Here is a 20,362-nt window from a genome sequence, read left to right as displayed (position 1 = left end):
AGCTCTCTCCCTCTTCAAGCACCATACGTATGCGTACGTGAACTCTACTACTGACCACTTATTGAACAGCTTAACTTAGATGTTCTGGTGGCGTATCGTTGACCAAATGAAACTGGAATTTAGGTATCTGTTCCTTTTTTGAGGAAATGGTCAAGTCGTCTCGTGCCAAATAATATGACCTCGATTATATGCGATGAAGGGCCACAGAGTATTCTGACTTTCAATAAGCGCGTGTGATTCTCTGGCTTTGTTTCAGTTTGAGTAAACTGGCCACCGCTATACAAAGACATACTCACATTCGCTCGTTCGTGCAAATTGCATTCTGGAAATATGTCAGATTTTTTAATAATAACATATGACAATACATCTGTCAATTTTAGCTGTTTTTGGCAAATTACTCCAAACTAAGCGTAAAGAAGATAAGTATCGTTTGTAAAAAATATATTTTGATAAATTTAAGCCACTTCAAATCATTGCATTGTATCACTTGAGCATAAACCAAAACGTTCGTCCACAATTAGATCGTCGCCCGACCGAGAACCCGCTTGATGACGAATGTCCTTTTCCCTCTCCCAACTTATCTATATTAAGCCCCCCTTCAAACAAACTTGATGCGGCGCCCTCTCCTACCACCATATTTGTCCGCCCCCTAAATTATTGTCCCTGATTGTTTAGCGATGAAATAGCGCTGATACTTGTACCTACTTGGTAAATGGGTGCGAATTCTTACGAAAATTTACCCTACTTATATCGATGATTTGAGCATGAGGCGAAAGTTTTGATTTTTAAGTGAAAAGATCAAATAGTTAGATAAAAACTAACATTAAGCTACGTCTTGGCAGTTGAGAACCCATAGATAGATAAGAAAAAAAAAACTATCTGTTCTAAATTGTTGAAATGTTGTTAATCGAAGTAATAGTATTGGACACGTTTTAAAACGATTGAAGGCAGTTATACGATGATGTAGCGGCTAATACATAAATATGTATGAATTTCTACTGTTCAGCCTGTGGTTTTTTGAGCTGCAGTTGGATCCCAAAGTACATAGTGAGTACTTAAATTAAGTTATGTACTTAAATTAATTAAGACCAGAATCGTATCTGCTATTAAGTATTAGATTTCTTCGTTTTTAACGTCATTTGTGACTGTCCACTTGAATACGGTGCTTGAAAAAAAGCTACTTTAGCTGAAACAGCACGAACTTGGCCTATAAGTTGCTTGTTATTATCAAACGCACACAACCTTCGCGTATATTCTGTCGAATGGTTCTCGGCCTGAAAAACAAATTAGTAAGGTTTTTTCCAATTGTGAAATTGGGTAAACGATTACGGTTTTATTTATGAACTTTTGAGTAGAAAATGTATAACATCTTCCTAGGCAAAAAGCTTGGAACAAATCTCAGGCCTTGATTCATAGAGACCGTGTTAGATTTATACACGCGCCTATAATACAAGCATCGACATATGCGAATTTTTTTCTGTTGAAGCTTTCAATACTTTGTTAGAGAGAACAGGTGGTCAACAGATATCAATTGGCAACAATTTTCAGTTTGGTAAGTCCTGCCTGCTTTATTGCTCGATGTTACCCCTCTCAGTTGCTTTTGGATTAACCACTATATTTGATTCTATGGGTTGTTACCTGTAACTGTCTTTAGTGTACTAGAGAAAAAAAATCGAGAACGCTTTTCTCCGTATGCCATAGGGTAGGACGGGTCCCTTCTTCGAAGTACTTACCGCTCAACCCATTATTGAACCTCCGCTTTACATAGCGGTGGAAACGATAAGAACTTGATATATAACAACCCGAACTACAACAAGCAATGAAGAGCTTTTTCAGGACGAATGGACCCGTATCTAGAATATATACATGCCAACAACATTTAACTACTACACAGTTTCAATATACAGGAAGTTCCACTCACAAAAAAGCTGATGTACTAATTGTTTGCGCTGCTGATTTTAGTATTGCCATACATGAAAAGCAAGGTGACTGTCCTAGCGAATGCCTTAGTGTTGTCTAGCCATCTATCGTGTTAACCCGCTGAATGCTTGCCATAGGATCCCAGTCATATTGAATGTGTTTATGACCCTTTAAAGCACTAACGTGCTTGATAAAAACCTGCTTCAGATTCCGGGTACATCCATAAGCATAAGTCGAATCACACATTAAAATGTTTTTAGTGTAGGCAACAACGCCTCGAACGTTCACGCTGCGAGCCTTGCTTTCATGAACCATTTAATGAGCATAGTTCAGTACCTGATGGAACCTGGTCACAATTAGCTCCACTGGTAAGGAGAACCCGGTTACCTAAACGCCTGGATTTAGCTCACTGGGGTATTTATTGATAGCTAACATTTTCATTTATCTTAAAATCTATCTACTATTGTCGAAATGAGCGCTGGGCTCCATTGAAGAACGCTATTCATCTGGCGAGAACCTTACAAGCGGGCTTGTCATAAAAAGTTAGTGACATCGGGTCGCCGTTACCTACTAATTTGAGATTTTTTTTTCACTTCTGTAATATATAGAAGCAGTCTTTATACATATGCCTTTCTGGCTTATTTTGTTCTCCTGAAAATAATCCTTCGATAGGATCATACTCAAAATTATTTGTCGGAAACTTTGACGATCTTGCTATCGATAGACAACTTTCCAAACACACACAAATTTTAAACTGATTGCAGTCACGTATATCGTACCACCTTAAAATAACCAATGCAAGATGCAGTCAAAGCCTATTCAAAGCAAGCCTTCAACATTTCGAGAGCGTCTGCGACTGTTAGTCCGCTATTAGGGACATACAAATAATCAAAAGGGCTGATTATTTAGACTGTTATACTTTTGTTGTAAATTGTTAAACATTATTGAGGCTTATTTAATTTACAAGTTCGCCTCGCCGCTGGTGCCGACATAGCTCAATTACTGAGAGTTTTCAGCTCCGTCTAGATAAGACACGAATGAGGTCTGAAGTGTGAAATGTTTAGCGCCACCTATTTTGACACCTATAGAAAACTGTTCGTATTTTATTTTACGCAAAGTTGTGCATTTGCGCGGGCTTCTATACGACTCTTTATTTAAATCGGCGCGGGACGAGTGGCGACTCTAAATAAATGTGACGGCGGAGCGATACACCTCCGGAAAGGGCTCTTCAATTGGCGTTTGGCTTCATCTCTAGGTTAACGGCCACCAGTAATTGCCGTAGACACCATACAAATCTGAGCTGGCCTACTGGCGCCTACGTTGGGCGTTAGGTGCCAGGGCACCTAGCGCCCCGCTGGTAATTTCTGTAAATTTCCTGATTTTTAATTTCGTGACGGTTTTGGTGCAAGCGGTGACAGCCGGCGCCAAGCTGGGTTCCCTACAAAACGACGCTCTAAATTGCGATTGGGAAACCGTGTAAAAGCTAAGTCGATAACAATAAGTTCCGAGGCGACAATGTTAGCGGTGGCTAGTGACATCGGTGAGAGTGTAGTAGACTCGCTAAACTACAGAATGACCTAACAGCCTTTAAGCCTGAATCGTTGCGAAAATAGGTGATAAACGTTATTGGTCAACGAGGACTGCTACACGAGTATTTCATTCTGTTAGAAAATTCTCGCATCTACTTCAGCAGAAAGCTCCCAGAGGACATCACAGCTACATAATCTGAACAAGCTAGTGAGACAAAAGCCTTTTGTCGCCTCGAAAAATCGATAACATAAGCTCCTTACTAAACGCTACCTGAACAAAGATATCACGTATAGAGACACGTAGCTGCAAGTATAGCGTGTTGGTGTTTAGTAGTCGTCTATCAAACTTGCTTTTGGGCTTTACTTATTCTACTAACCACCAATGTACCGTTCTGTAACCATTATACCCGTCCTGAACATAATATCATGTCAAAGCCTTATACGCTTACCACTTCTGTTGAAATTGCTACGCGACAAAGTCTTTCGTTAGCAAAAGAGTCAATTTAGCATGGTTTTTCAAAAGAAAAAGTACAGTGATTATAAGAATTCAATAGCAACGCTAACGAAAATACTTTTCACCTCTACACTTCAGGATATATAGGGTTCTTTTTAAATTTTGTGTATGCTGCGTGTTAAGGACAAACACCTGACAATTTCTATGTTGATGTGCTCGAGACAGATTTCTAAGCCGCATAAGACATATGTACGTTGTTCAGATGATTTGGAACCATTTTAGATAGTTGACTACAGATAAAAATTATGCACAAGTGTACAGTGAACTTAATTATGTAAAATGCTTATCTCAATTTTATCCCTTTACAATTTCATCACCAGGCAAGGTTTTTTTTCATACTGTGAATATCGAATGCGTTCTAAAACGATACTTCTCTGTGCGAGCATTCTGAATGTTTATACCTGAAACAAAACCATAAATATATATATATATATATGTTGCATATACAGACTGGGTGATAGTAAGATAAAGCTGCCTAATAAGTTCGCGAGAAAAGTATCGTTAATATTTCATCGCATTCTGCACAAATAAATCGGTGCTCGGGTTAGTATCTGTAAATCACATTGTATGATGGAATCATGACGGACACCCTTTCAAACGCTCGCCAGAAGACATTGTTCAATGAAAACCGTATTTTACTAGTATTTATATGATTATCTAATTATTAGCTAAAATTTTATTTACTTTGTCGAAGACGTCTAATGATATTTTGGCGACGTAATGCATTCGGTAACAGATTTTTGAATGATACCGAGGTTGATTGCAGGGTAATTTCTAGACTATGAACATGAAGTTTCCGAAACGACGTTCTTGTCTAATGTGCCAACTATTCTAGGCCAATAGAATCAAGTCCTCTTTGTAAAAACGACGAATTCTATCTTAAAGTAATTAAGTGAAATTTTTCTATAGCTAAATCTTACTCAAACACATATGTAAAGGAAGCCTACTGATTAAATAGACAATTAATTATTCAGGTTCAATTTATTTCGCTCGTACTAATTATGGGAACATAAGCGATTTTCTAGTTTGCGGACATGTTTTGGATTGACGAATGGCTGACCAGTTCATTCAAGCATAGCCCTTCCTTTAAGGCACATCCGAAATTTGCTATCCGAAGGCATAAGGTAGCGTCTCGAGTCTACAAACGACTCTCGTGAGTGTTGTTATCTATACATTACTAGCAACATATCTTCTAGATGACCTGTCTGTCCTGAAAAAGTCTTTCGAATGTAACAGAATCCGCGTAAGTGACTTACTAGTCAACACTAACAACACATTTCGTACGATACATTATATATTGAATAGTCGATCGTTAGCTTAATAAATTCTGATCGTAATAAATGGATCGATCAGGATATAACTGGAGGCTGATGCATTGAAACACGCCAAGTTGCATTCAGTTTTAACTTATATTGCGCAGACAATCAGATTTGTAAGTTTCTGAGCCAGTAAATTCAATAAACTTTAGCAAGCGTTTCTAACCTAACAGCCTTTACTATACCTCTGGCCACAACAACAACAACAACAACCGCATAAACTAAACGCTCGTTTGTTTATCTATTCGTTCGTTTGATAATGTGGCGTATGCGTTTCGGTAGACGGTCTACGATTAGCCGCTACCGATTCCGTTCGAATCTGTCTGCCTATGTGAGTGAAGCTGTTCGCAAGGAATAGATGACAGAACGTAGAGCCGTCTAACAGGTTTAAAGTGCACAAAGAGGTAGCGTAATACATACATTATGATTAAGTAATACTAGGCCTATGTGTGTATTGAGACGAAAATGCCACACATACGCTCCTGTTATTCTCTGTACAGTGTACAACATCGTGTGGCCTAGCAGCAAAGCCTTGTAATTACTGGACCTACCATTCTTTGTCGGGATTTTTTTCAAAGGACGTATGCTTTGATCTGTAAACTCGTCTAACTATGATAGGATATGATAGATATGCGTACGATTGGTGAGATGTATTAGGAGTACTATAATGCACTACTTTTGTTAAAAATTTGTTCTGGCTAGTACTAGTATTACAATTACTGCAGAATGATCATAGCTGAAACTAGAGATAGTCCAAAAATACTGGTAATAGCATTATTTAATAAGGTACGAAGATGCTCAATCGACTACTAAGCGTACAGCCCAGGTGGGCGACAATATGTATCCATCTCAGCATGCTTCAAGTAGGAATTCAGTGCGTCACTCCACAATCACCTTTCGTATGAAAATCCCCTTCTTGATAAAGGCTATAGTACTGAATACTGACACCGTATAGGGTTACGATGTAACCAGTGAATCAATAAGCGCTGCCTGTGATAAAAAAGAAAATTGCGTCTCAACGTATCTGCTTGCGTTGTGAACGCCCAATATTTGTTGATGACGAGCACGTAGACGTTAGTATGGAAAAAAAACATCATGTGAATTGAAATCAAGCGTCCGGTAAACACGATAAATAAATTTGTTTATAAAAATCATAAAGACAGAATCATTCGTGCGCGCACACACACTGAGCGTAGGGTAATACGCTCAGTTGTCGAAGATACACACATATGTTAACAGGGCATCAAAATAGATAGGTAGAGTAAATAAAGGAAACCTAAAGAGAACTATAGGCTGGGCTATGTGCTATTTAAATGACCAACAATGTCTAAGTATTATAAACAATGCTATACCGTATAATGTATACGCTAAAAATATGTACGTGTCAAGTGAATAGAAGCAGCACTAAACGAATACCCCTTGAATGAATATCAGAAATGCTGCGTACGACTTGTTGTAGTGCCGGTGTTTGCCTAAATCGTCCATCGATCGCTAAATCGAGCTTTCGATGACCTGCAAGTGCTATGTAAGTTCTCGTTGTTTCAACGTCCTTCGGGAAAGATTTTCAGAAATCTATTAATCTATATAGGGAAAAAGACTCTCGCAGCACATTATTATGATCATATATTCAATCTCTAATGTGTGCTACCTGCGTTTTATCAAAACCAATAAAAGTATTCATATACCTATTTGAGTGTGTGCGTTTTAGTTTTCAACTTCGATATTGGAGAAAGACGTACAAACATTACTGATAGAAAAAGGGCAGTCCTTTTCCAGTGCTCATATTCGGAGTAAATTGAAGCTGAGGCCGAACCACTTCTTATAGGTGGGAAGATAGAAAGTTGGAAGTGAACGAAAAAATTGGTTCACGGTGTTAGAAAAAATCACTCTGTAATTGTAATAGTATCAGTTTCAATTGGAAGCCGATTCGTCTTGTGTTTATGACATCGTACTGACCTAGTGAAGACCTAATTACGAGATCGCGTACTTTGAGCGTAATCAGCGACAAATATATGTACTGAAATATTGATTAGGAGTGAGTCAAAAATAACTTTCCAAATACGATAACTCTAGGATGTTTACCATTATTTCGATTCGACAGACTGCGATTCCTCGGCAAAACCTTATGCCGTTATTCTGAGTACTGCATAGAAGAAGCTTAGTTTTGTCCTGAGTTTTCAAACACTCGCGCCTAATAAATTCTCGAAGTAGTTCATTGAAGGGAAAATCGCTTTCTATTTACAAACGGATCCGGCAGCGCGATAAATTACCTCAGTACTTCAGGCACTTCAGCAATGTAAGAACGTTCTTCCCGCTTAGTATTATGCAGACCGACAATGAAGAAGCTAGTGTATTTGATATAATTTAATTCTGCTTTTATTCGCATCTAGTGTGGAGCGAACAATATCGAAACGGATGCTACAAAGTTACAAGTGGAATTATAGTGAGGTAACGATTTCTTCGCTAACAAAATGAAGGCTAGATTGACGCACTTAGGGCTAAATGCTTGCCAGCAATGTTATTCAAAATATAATTCTTCATGTTAGCAATCTAGATACAAGTCGTGCAAGGAAAATGTTTAAGGTATTACAGAAGACCAATTGCCTCGACGAGATCTCATCTATGTATTCAGTGATAGGGAAAGTGGACATTTGCGTTACTGAGAGAGTTGGAGAAACGTAGAAGCATCGTTGCGTCCCAAGGCCAGTACACTTAACCTCTTGCGTCAAGCGAAGACATTAACAACTTGCAAACTATGTCGCAGCAATTGCCATCCAAAGGGGGAACTAGCCTTTCCTCGAATGAAGTAAAAGGTAAATCTACATTTTTACCCGACGATTCCCAACATGGTCTAACATGACTCAGACGTTCCAGACAGTGTTCTTCGTCTTTTTTTTTATGCTAAGTTCCCATAAAAGCGGAGTCGATGAGGCGGTGTGGCTAATGTGCATTCCTTGGGTCTGTTGGCATGGTGACCACAACTAAGGAGCGGACCACCTCTGTAGTTAAAACCCAAGCATAAACGAACCATGTTACCAGAAAATAATAATTAGGAAAAATATTCTTAAGAAAAAAATAGAGTATCATTAATGTTAATAACTGCTCGTATAGTTGCTATGCTCGTTCATAGGTCTGTTGAAAAATGTCCAGCAACACCTAACCGGGCTAGATTCAAGGGAGATTTTATGAAGATCACTTGATTCCCCAATTCTGTCTGTCAGAAAATAGATGAACAAATTTGCTTTATACTCTTCGTAAGTTGTTAACGATATAATGGACAATGGACTGACCTAAGAACCCAAATTAGTTGAAAAATCACAGAGTTTCCATCGCAGATAGCATAAGAGATCTCATGGTTCTCCACCCCACTACCGGTTAGAGCCTGTAGTTGCAATACGAAGTTCTTATTGTTAGACCGTCTTCTGTTGAAATGTCTTCATTCTAGTTTTAAATGGAACAAACAGCTACTATTTGGACCATGAGGTGACGGCGATGATTCAGCGTCGAGTGAGCACATTGTCGCTAGTCTAAGTAGGGACTTCAGTAGAGACTCAATCATGTCGTCTGTTCGGAACACACCGACTAATTCCTCCTATAGAGCATACAAGAAGCGTTAGGAATAATACGCATTGAAGGCTTATAGAAAGTTTCGTCTATCAGAAACGTATCCGACTAGCGCTGCGTGCGTCATCAATAAGGAAAGTGCGCCACTGCTATTGACCGGTTTATTCAAATTTATTTTTTAATACATTGCACAATTTGCACCGCAAACAATCCATATACGGTTTGAAATCAGTCTATGAAAACTGAAGAACTAATGCACAATTTTTGAGAAAAACAATCAGTGAAAGCTTTTTAAATATACTGTTATCTGTTTGGAACGTACCTTAAAATTGATAAATAAGTTGAAATCAAGCGCATTACTCGCTGGCGTAGTTGTAGTTGAGCCACAGATGGATACATCTGGGCACATTAAAACAAATCGTTCCCAGAATTATCCGGGTTAATGTAGCAAATTTAGGCTATAGACTCTATATTCGGTAAAAAGCTATGCGTCAAAACAGGAGCAGTTCTTGCTGCCTGAACAGGCCGAAAATTTTCTGTCATCATAGGTATCTGGATTTAGTTTTCAATTGTGCCTGTTTATTGCGTTAGGAATAAATTACTTCAATGGATATAAATGAGCACTTTTCCGCAGTTGATCGTTTGATTTTGTCTTCCATCAGACCTGCCCTCCTGTGTGGCAAATACTCTTCTAAAGCTCAAATAATTTAGTACATGAAAAGTGAAAAAAATGAAACCCATATTATGTTAAATCGTATAACTATCTGAATGTATCCAAATGGTCTTTTTTTTTTTAACTTAAGGGAGAGGAATATGTGCGAAGTGCATTGAGACTCATAAAAATACCGACTTCTCTGCACCCATTGCAACTGAGATATTTTTAAAATTGCTTTAGCGGTAAATAAACAATCCTTTTATTGTCGATTATTTATATTTCTTTTGTATGTGTCATTAATTTGAGTAATCTTCTTTACACTTATGTGAGAACGTGCATATTCTTCGAAGGCGGAAACATCCAAGGAGAACCCTTTAGCATTGGTCGGTTGCAATGGAACTCTGGCTCTCCCAGGCTTCAGTCTGTATCTTCGCATTCGTTTTTTCGTTTCATAATATATCGTAGATCCTACTATCAATGATATTGTTAATTATGTTTCTAATTTTGGTGAATTATTTATTATATTTATTACGAGAATATAGAGTATGGGAACGCAGCCACATTTATTTAAAAGTTGGTTTAGGATTCTGAATATGTGTGGATTGTTACTAGAAGGGATTCTAATAATGGACTGATTATTAGGATAAGAGATACAGTTTGAATATATGGAGCTGGGTGATTTCAACAAAAAGGCATGCAGTAAGTTGTTAAGTAAAATAGAGGGGATGCGGGGAGTGCCACAGACCTTATGTTATATAATTCCACAACTATGGTGAACTCTTCAAGCTACTAGAGAGAGACTTGCGACGTGGGAGACGCGTACATTTAGAAAAAAAGGCGATAGATATAAAATTATAGAACGAAATTTCAGGCTGGACGAAGGCCCAATAAAAAGGCTAGATAACGAAAGACGCAGGGACTGCTAGGAACTATACGGGGCGTTCAGTTTTTGGATGGTTGAGCGTAATAAAGCGACGATAGTAAGCCAAAGTTTAAGATAGTTACAGATTGCTTTCTAAGCTGAATCAATAGTGTGGTGCTATCAATGAAAGCTTTAGCAGAAATGAGCAATTGTCCAAAAATAACAAAAGGCTCACATAAAGTGAAAGATAGATACAGCTTACGCTCTCTCTTAATCACAGTTTATACAAAGGCGCTAGATAACACACAGGCCCTTAAGAGCTTGGATAAGCCTCATAGCTGGACAACTCATAGACAAACAGTAAGTATAGTCAGACAATCTAAGAACCATGCGAGAACACTATGACCGAGACAGGGGAAGGCTTTAGGCGCCTCTGGGAATACTTGAATCTTGCGCATTGTCATCGACAAGGTTCGTTTTGATATTGTCTAGTGTTTCTTAAAGGATTCCTTTAGTAAGGTAACTTCTGCAAAAGCCAAATGTAGTAGAAAAGAAAAGCTAAATTTAAAATGGGATCGAAGCTGGGCACATCAAATAATACTGAAATGTTTTTTTTTGTGAAAAAAGAGAGCATAGTAGTAAGTCATTTCGGAGATAAAATCACCTTTTGAGATTATGTAAATGGGAATAAAAGTAACATTCTGGACAGGCGGATATGTTATGGATGAAGGTATCGGTGATTTCGCTGAGTCGGTGGTCGTTTTGAAGGCTTTGTAGCTAGAACTTAACTGAATCTGTCCTAATTAATTTTGTAACAAATCCTACAAATGACCGATAGTGATGGAAGGGAGCGGTTTGGAAAAGCTCTATGCAAGCATGAAGGTACGCAACATAAACGGCACTAGGGTGAGAGAGGTCCGACAGGCTGGACATGCTCCATGCTTATCGTAGACAGGTCAGATGCGGCTACCCAAGGTCAACGCCAGTGAGAAGCTTGATGAAGTTATTGCCTATGGATAGAAAACGCAAACCTGCAAAAATAGCTCTTTGCCATGAGTCAAGAAGGTGGCACTGAGGTTTTTCAAGAAAAAAATATTGTGGTCGGTAGCGAGATTCACTAAAATAGAGTTCACAAATTACACCAACGTTTTCGCAACGGTTAAAATAGTTTTGCTTTTTTCTTTGTTGTCATTGTCAGTTGGGTAACAATCTCGTTCACATATTACAGCAAGAGTCTGCATAATTTCTCACTAAAAAAATGAATAGTTACCAATGGTTAGTATTAGCAACTGAAGGTATCTTGAAGGTTAATAGCAAGCAATGTATGGATGTAATCGGTCAATCGCGTCTCGCTAACGCGACATGCGTCGAACTCGTGCTGGAGAAATCCTGTAGAATGCTCCGGTTTCCTTCTCAGTCCTTAGCTAGCATATCTAGATGAAAACAGTCGTTACCTACTTACGTCCTTATTTATGCAAGCGCCGAATTATTTACAGATGTTTTCATTAACGGCGACTTTGCCAGTTAGAATACTCATTTTTTCAAGGACCAATCGTCAAAACGGTGAGCCCAACTGTGCAAACAGTATGAACAAAGGGGCAATAAAAATAAATAAAATAAATTTTTTTTTTTTATTTGTTCCCATGTCTTTTGCTGGAATAATTTTCTCTATAAATAACAAGAGAAGACGATTATAATGTTTTGTTATCCTGGAAGCAGGTAGGGCACCAGCAACAATAGTTTTTTTGTTCCTGAGCCATTGAATTACGCTTGAATCCTTCATTGACGATCAACGAGTGATACCGGAACTTATGTTAGCACAACTATTCCTTAAAGCACCATCGGTAAGGAGATAAGTTAATTTTTTACTCATTCGAATTTAATTTTTCCACACGCTTTTTTTCGAAATGCATAGATGGAATCGAGCTGCTTATCGTGCATCCTCTCTCATGGCCATCGCCCTGATAAAGCACGCAGCCGATAGATTGCCATAGAGCATGACTGAATATTTGGTTCAATTATAGTGACAGGGTCATTTTTTTAAGAGGTCTGTGTTGTAAAACTGATTGTCAAAATTTGAAGGTCGTTGGCACTCAGCGTATCCTTTCTAAGGCCACCGCCTTCACATCGATTGGCTGCAGCAATCGCCAGAGCTGATGTCTTAGTTATGAATAGGCCTACCGACCTTTTCCATTCTTCCAGTATCCTATTAAGTTGGGCAATATTGCGCCACTTAATATGAGCACAAGAACATAAAAAATATACTTACCCCATGATATCAGACCTTCGGAGCTACTTGCAACTGTTATTTGAAACCTACCAAAGCGTTCTTATGACAGCGAATCTGAAGGTCGAAAATGGTATTTTTCACTAAAAAAAGTTTTGTTAATTGTATAAAAACTTATAATTCTTAACGGTGCTTATAATGTTTAAGTATTCTTCGGTGACTAATTGGGTTTTGTGTATTCGAATCGAGATATGACACGCACCATATCAGAGTACGCCCGGTGCAATGTGCGATAGAAACCTACTTTCATTCCTGACAAGGAAATCTGCAATGACGCCCACAAACTTTAAACGTCCCCAAACGTTAGACATCGCATGAGCTTGAAATCTTTACAAAACAAAACGGTATGATCAAAAAGCATTTCTAATTATTTTTATTCTTGACATTTGTCTTATAAACGAGGTATTATATGTATATATATAATTACGTGATCGAGGGAAGAATGAGTCGAGTAGCAATTATAGACCTAGTCGTACTTAAGAAAAACTTTCACACGCATGTGTAAGTGTCATAAATATATCGGGGAGCCATACGTAAAGAAGCCTATCACACCATGTAACAATTTCTAGGAAAGGCTATAGGTTTCGCGTATGTTAAACAGGCGCATAAAGAACACGTACAGTTTGGTCGTGCACACAATGTGGCGGAACTAGGAAGAGCGGGTATGGTAAGAATATTTCGTTTGGTATCGAATCGTCATGCCTTAGTGGGTCAAAAGTGACAATGGAGAGTGCGAAAGCGGCTTCATTCAAAACAATTGGTATATATAACAATGCACTGACTTCCCAGCCACGTCACAGCTGACCCATATCCAATATGGTGTACAGAATATGGTTGTTCACTGGAGCTCGATGTTGTTATATAGTATATAACGTCTATTGTGTGTCTCATGCTTGATCAAGGACCGTTTTTTTTTTAATCACTATAGCAGTTTTTCTTTATGAGAAAATAATACTAGTGATAAGCGATATCAGTTAGTTGTGCAGTTGAAACTATGGGATACGACATAAGTGGAACTTGCGGACGATAGCGATAAAAATGTAAGTTATTTTTACCAAAAACTATAATCTTTTGTATGTATTGTTTGCCATCGTGCAAATATTGATTACTTGCATGAAGTGCATCTTAAACTCGATTAGTCTGTGGTATGACAGGTGCTTTTGCTGCCTATAAATCACATGATACCTTCGTTTTGGACTATTTCCTGTTAGCGTTATCTTGTAGATTTGTAAAACTAACGTAATCTCAGCCGCGTTATTTTACAATATGGAGCAAGCACAAAACAGCTCTGCTATTGGGGTACGTGGCCTGGCCTAAGTAAATAAAAACTGATGGGTAGATACAGAATTTAATAGGTTTCGTTTTTAACGCCCCCATTAGAGGCTGTAGAAGGTGTCTTTCATACCGACCCATTCACAAGGCCACTTACAGACTAGTTACACTAAAGTAACTTTTCGAAACACCTTCGTGACGTTTGTAGCCGGTGTTCTATATGGGGATCGATCTGTTGCTTTTTCGTAAGAAATAGCATTTGCATCTTTATAAAAGCCACAATTTTCAAGTAATATAATAGGTATTGCCATACATTATATCAGCATGATTTTGCTATGAGCTTCAATATGTATACAGAATAAATGCGAGAGGAACGCTCATTCGAGAATAAGATTTTCTAGTAAGTTTCCTTATAGCTTTTCAATTACCCTAAGTAGTGCTCTGCTAATACAAAATGCCAAAGATAATTCAAATGTTAAGAAGTATCACGAACAAAGTGCTGCCTGCAGAAGGCATCTTAACCCAACAGAACACATGTTACTTCAACCCAGAAAAAAAACACTTACAAATGAAACTTAAAATATAGAGCCAGTATATTATTGTCCTTCGGCACGAAGGATTTAGCTCAAATCGTCTGCGTATCGAATCAAATCATTATAAAGTAAGTAGTAGTATCGTCTAATTGTTCAAACATTCACTACAAAGTTTCAACTTTTAACCTAGAAAGCGAAATTTTATGCAGTATATTCTTTCCACAGTTCTACTCCTTTTTTGCCAAAAAATTTTCGATGAAAACGAGATCCGTCTCTGACTGTTATAGTTCTACCAGACCTGACTGAAATAAAGTTTCGAGTTGGGAAGTTGGATAAGCTTACTTCAAGCAAACTTATAGTTCTTTTACCAGTTTATGCTGAAAAATATGTTTTACCATATCTATTTAGTAATGAAGAACCTAATGACTAACAAAAAAAAGCTCTTGTTAGCTTTCCTTTATTTACGACATAGATGTCATTGTCGTACGAAAACAGTTTTACAAATTTAGATATTCTATTATTTCATGTTAAATAGAACAACATCGACTAATTCTGTCTTTCCAAAGTTTATTTAATTTCTCATTGTATATGTATAAAAATGATTGTATCCTTAAGGTTCGTTCGTGCATAAGTCCAATGGTTCCCTTAAGTGACATATGAAACTGACGGTACAACGGCAAAGCACCTAGTACTTAGCGGACTGCTGTGGCCTTGAAAAACGCACCCCTGAAGGATCGACCTCGACAATAAATGAATGTCCAAAGTTGATAATTAAAATCATGCGACCGTCATCGAAGAGATCGGTAACAACGTATCCTCTTCCGTTGGTGAAACCTAGGTTCTCGGCATTTAGAGTGTGTTTCGAAGGTTTTCGAAGCATACGACCCATCTTGCAGCAGAAATACTACAAGCGAGTTAGTTCGTGGACAGTTGTGAGGACAAACATTACGATAATTAGAGCTGTCTTACTATGATTAACAAGACTTTCCGAGTTAAGCATTACAAATCATTTTTTTATAATCGAAGTACTAATTAACTCGGGAAAGAGTGTAAGTTCCTATCGCGACGGAGAACCTAGAACCATCCTCGTGGAGCGCTGTATGTAGACCAAAATATCAGTGGCCAGAGGCTGATATGAAATAACAAAGATAAAACTAAATATTTTATGCATCCAATAAACTATTATCGGATTGATGACTCTGATATTTGTTTCTCGTACCTCTGTCTGAATCTACTCGTTTTGTTATTCGCTATGTTTATTACTCGTTTTCGTACTACATTGTTTTCGGTAGTGAAACTTTTACGCACTCAACAATTGTGTTACCTGCGTAATGGCCTAACTAAAAACTTTCCCTAATAGATGAAGCGCCGGCACCACAAATCAAGGATTTATCTGGTACTCCATAAACCCTATCATGCCCTTAGGATCCTGGTTGATAGCGATCACGTAACAGTTCAAACGAATTTCACATGATCCACGTTGTTCGACATTAGCAGAGGAGCCGCAAAGATAGCCCACAATGCCATCTGGGTTCGCGATTAATCGAGATTCAGGCTATAGTTACCAATGGCTAACAAACAATAATTAATGTCACAGTTTCATATTTTTCGTGTTTACGTCTTAAGCGTATTTGGACTGGGATGGCTGGCCTTTGATACTAAACAAAGTATGTACACTTGGATTCGAATCTTAGCAGGCAAAAACTGCGTTCCTATGGAAACTAAAAGAAAAATCATAAATTGAGAGAACGAAATTTCTGTTCGAATAGAATTTTATTGCGATAAAGGTTATATTTGAGGTATGAAACACGTACCGCCTTCATTAATCATCAGCCTTTTGTCCGAGTTAGGATGCGCATAGGTATTTCAAGTGTCTTTGTGGGTTCGGCAATAATTAATCAATATAAGGCTGTTCGCCTCACATGCTTGTGAAGCGCTTTTATTTATGTTAATATGTTTTGTTGTTGACATTGTACTTGTATCGAAATAGGCAGCTGAATCGAAACCTTGAAGGCCCTAAAAAGCTGCTCCTGTTTTGTGGGTGAAAATCAAACATCCCATACCATATCAAGATCGTTGACGACTCCAGGTTTAGAGACAGAAACAAGAATGTCCTGGTTTTTATTGTAGAAATCGATAGTACTCTTTACTGAGGTCCATGAATCGTCAATATCGTTGAAGTTTCGCCCGATGTGGCAGTACTTCTGAATCTTGACGTAGTCCGGACGTAAGGAACACATATACAACTATATACGTCGTGTGTTACCAGTGCACACTGCTCTGCCTGACATAATGTAACTATCTGGCAGCTATGACCGCGTTAATGCTGATTCCAGCCGGTATTTAGGCCACCTCAACTTTGACTGCGATGGTCCTCGCTTGCGATAACCGCTAACAAGCAAGTACAGTCTCCAAATGATGGCCAGATAGGTGTTTTGCTAATAAGTTTAAAAGTGTCTTAATCCGGTAAAACCTGTTTTTTTATTTTTTTTTATAGAACGTTTGTATATAACTCGTGAATTGTACCAAGAGGCTATGGATAAAGTGGATATGATCGCTTGTCCAAGAATAATGTTCTAGTAGTCCTTATAATTATTGCGATGACTATTACATCCGCTTATAAATAACTTAAATCTATGTGTGTTTTTAATGTTGGGCACACACATTCTGCTCGATCTGGTAGGCGGGCCAGCTGCATGAATTAAGGATGGGTCTGCCCATCTTGTTCAAGGATCCAGTCATCAAAGGATATAAGAGATGTGTGAATAATGAACAAATGTATAGGATGAATGTACGTGATAATAGTTTAGTGGTTCAGAAACGAGGTGTTACAATGTTAACTGCACTCGGCATCGGGGCATTCATAGAATAGGTGTAGGTATGCGTAAATTTAAAATCTCGTTTTCAATTCCAGAAGTGTATTTAAACCCGTATGTAACTCAGTAACTCGTTAAGGGTAAATTACATGGATATCGGCGAATGAATGACAAAGGATAGAAGTACGCACCATCAATCATGCGATTCGGTTCCAGATGGCATCCGTCTAGTTTGAGCCTGTCGGTCTGTCAGTGAACGAAGGTCTGTGCATCGAGATCAAAAGAGCCCTCGCTACCAGGATAGCCAGCGCAGGTTTTCGTGCCAGCGTCGCCGTAGATACCAAGCTTCAGGCCTCTGTTGTGCATATGTTTATTTATAGTTGGTTTTAGACCACGCATCTTACGTTGAATAGAGGCCCCCTAGAAGTAAATTTGAATTCAATAATTTATCTCGGTCTACCTAACTGAACCTTTGGTTCTCATAAAAGCTTCAGCTAAATGTGAATTGAAACTAGATAGTGAAGGTCCTAACCACTGTATAAAAGTGTTAATGAGAGCTCAACTTAACTTGACGAGAATCGAAGAAACCAATCCATCTAAAGTAGCCTGACGCCGACTAGATAATTTTATGATGTGAACTTGAGCAAAAATGACGAACAAAATTATTGAAATCTAGCGGTCTTGGCAGCCTTATCCGCCTATGGTCCGTAGTTGCGCTTATGTAAATAATAGGAAATAATTGATAGAATCAATCAACCCCACGAATTGGTACGCACATATTTAGCGATAGCGGGGATTCCTGATGGGAACCTCTGTGGATCAGCAACAAGATGGCGGGCCGCATTATCACCGTCATGCAGTGCCTAGCAGTCGTCGATGTTTACATAAATGTAACCTACATCCCGGTAGCCATTTTGCACAAGGCGATTTGCCATTCGTTTATACAGACCCTCCTTGTTTCACATAGCACATTTTAGATCGCACAATATATATATATATATATATATCATTCCAATAGTTCTCCAACCCAAAAACCCCTTCCACAGCTATACTGTATATATAAACTTCCATTCTTTTGTGCTAATCAGTTATCATATACCTGAGAGTGTAGTATATAATAACAATATATACTATACAAATCGGTACAAAACGTACCTAGTTTTAAAGCTGAGTTAGTTGAACTTGCAAGTGAAATAAACATTGGTAGCTTGAAGTGAATTGATACTATTACCCGAATTTATTTGAAGACTTGCTTCCATTGTGTTCTAAAAATAGTAATTTGTCTAATACAAAACCGGTGTTAAACAAAAAAAAAAGGCTCAACGTTTCAAAAACGGCGTCAAAAACGCAACACGTTTAAGAGTGTCGAGAACACAGGCCTACGTCAGCGTCCATTCCGATGCTAATTGGAAAAATGTTCATTTTTGTGTAAGTCCCTCCAAATTCTAAGACAACATATATGTACATACATGTTTAAAAGTCGAATGAAACAAACGTAGATAATGGATGTTTTCTCTTTAATCTGTTAGTATTTTTAGAATTTTTTAAGGTAGTACAACGGGATAGTTTTGCGCATCGGGTTGTTTTGTGCAGTCGATACTGCAGCGGTGCAGCCCACCCATTAAGGCCCAATCCATTGTCTAAGGCCAGAGTCGCAACGGCGCAAAAATCAATAATTGAAACAGTTTGATTTACATCAGGAAAATAGAGACTTTCATTTGAAGAAGACATCCACGCAGACGCCGACGAAGAAAGGAACCACGTCCATAAAGCTAGAAGCTCAACCTCAATGCGATCCGACTGCCAATGGTGAGGGACCTACATATCAGTAACATTTCCAATGGGTGTATTATTAACGCGTAATTATCATGTAGCTAACTGACAGATCAAGTGAACTTTAGATGAACCGATAACTTCGACCGTTTACAGACTGCGATATTCGATATCCCTTGTCCTATAATTCTATCTAGCCAGTTAATAGCGCCAATGACATTTCTAGAAATTAAGAGTCTTTTTAAATGGGTAAGTTTTTTTTGCCTATTTCATTGTGCGAACTTGACACAGTTAGTAAATGTTCCTTTTGCTTGCCTCAAACGCTATTTCATTCATCATAGTTCGTAGCATATAGCCTCGTCCAACAGCTCCTTTAAGCATGTTGCTACTTGTTTCTTACCACTGCGTCATCGTTGTTTTGACACTTTCCCATGAATCACCCGTAGACAGACGTTGAAATAGTATGTAAATGTGTAAAACTGGAACTAGAACACGTTTAGCGTTTAGGAAACTATTCATTATACAAATAGCTATTCTGTCAACGCTGTGCATGACATTACCGTTGAAATTATAGAAAGATTCCTAAGATTCCTTTAAGTTAACAATCTGCCGGTCTATAAAGCGTCAGCCCGACCACTTTCCAATCGATAGTACGATGCATTTTGCTTGCTTTGATCATTTTTGTCTATCTGTCCAATCCAAATATGGACGAGGACATCGTCAGTACTGATGAAAAGCTGATACATAGAAAAAGGGGTAGAGCACAGTAGTGATACGTTGAACCCAAACCGAATCGAATCAAAGTTGACTTGTACTTAAAAACTGAAAATTTTACCAATTCCTTTTATTGTAGTAAACAAACACACAAGTGATCGATGCGATAAAAGTTGTTGCCCAGTGATGGCAACTCAGTGATGGGAGAAGTCTTCATGATCTATAACTTTCTTACAAAAAGCTTCATATGGTCCTAGCTATTCGCTTCTCTCTAAAATGCACATCGCCTAAACCCGAAATGATATGCCACAGAGCATAGATAAACAAATAGCAAAAGGACGAATCAGCGACAACCGTAGACCCCGTAAGAGACAGTCGATCGGGTTCACATCACAGTCTGTTAAACTCTTTCCTATATAGACAAATATGCACAGACTAACAGTGTTTCTTTAAAAATGGCCAGTAATTCTATCGTCGAACGCTCGACCTAAACAGGTCAACCATGCGCAGTCCGTCAGCGTGACACATGTGCACTGCATGGCTACATTGAAAGCTCTTAACTACATTGAAGGAAGATCTATTTTAAGATTTATTTAGACATTTTATC

At 38.3% G+C, this 20,362-nt stretch overlaps 1 protein-coding gene and 1 pseudogene across 1 annotated transcript in view; one reads left to right on the top strand and one right to left on the bottom strand.

The window, feature by feature from the left end:
* The first annotated feature begins 13,487 nt into the window (after positions 1-13,487).
* Positions 13,488-20,362, top strand: part of LOC111270553 (phospholipase A2) — a 37,912-nt gene continuing 31,037 nt past the window's right edge. The window contains exon 1 of the mRNA XM_086972490.1: positions 13,488-13,687. The gene's annotated coding sequence lies outside the window, so the exon portion shown is untranslated. The remainder of the gene's footprint in view (positions 13,688-20,362) is intronic.
* On the bottom strand, positions 15,071-18,784 carry LOC111270569 (alpha-galactosidase A-like; annotated as a pseudogene).

This window comes from Varroa jacobsoni, unplaced genomic scaffold (genome assembly GCF_002532875.2).
Source record: "Varroa jacobsoni isolate VJ856 unplaced genomic scaffold, vjacob_1.0 scaffold_159, whole genome shotgun sequence".
NCBI classification, from domain to species: Eukaryota; Metazoa; Arthropoda; class Arachnida; order Mesostigmata; family Varroidae; genus Varroa; species Varroa jacobsoni.
Note: the sequence above shows the minus strand (reverse complement) of the source record. Positions and strands in the feature narration are given on the sequence as shown.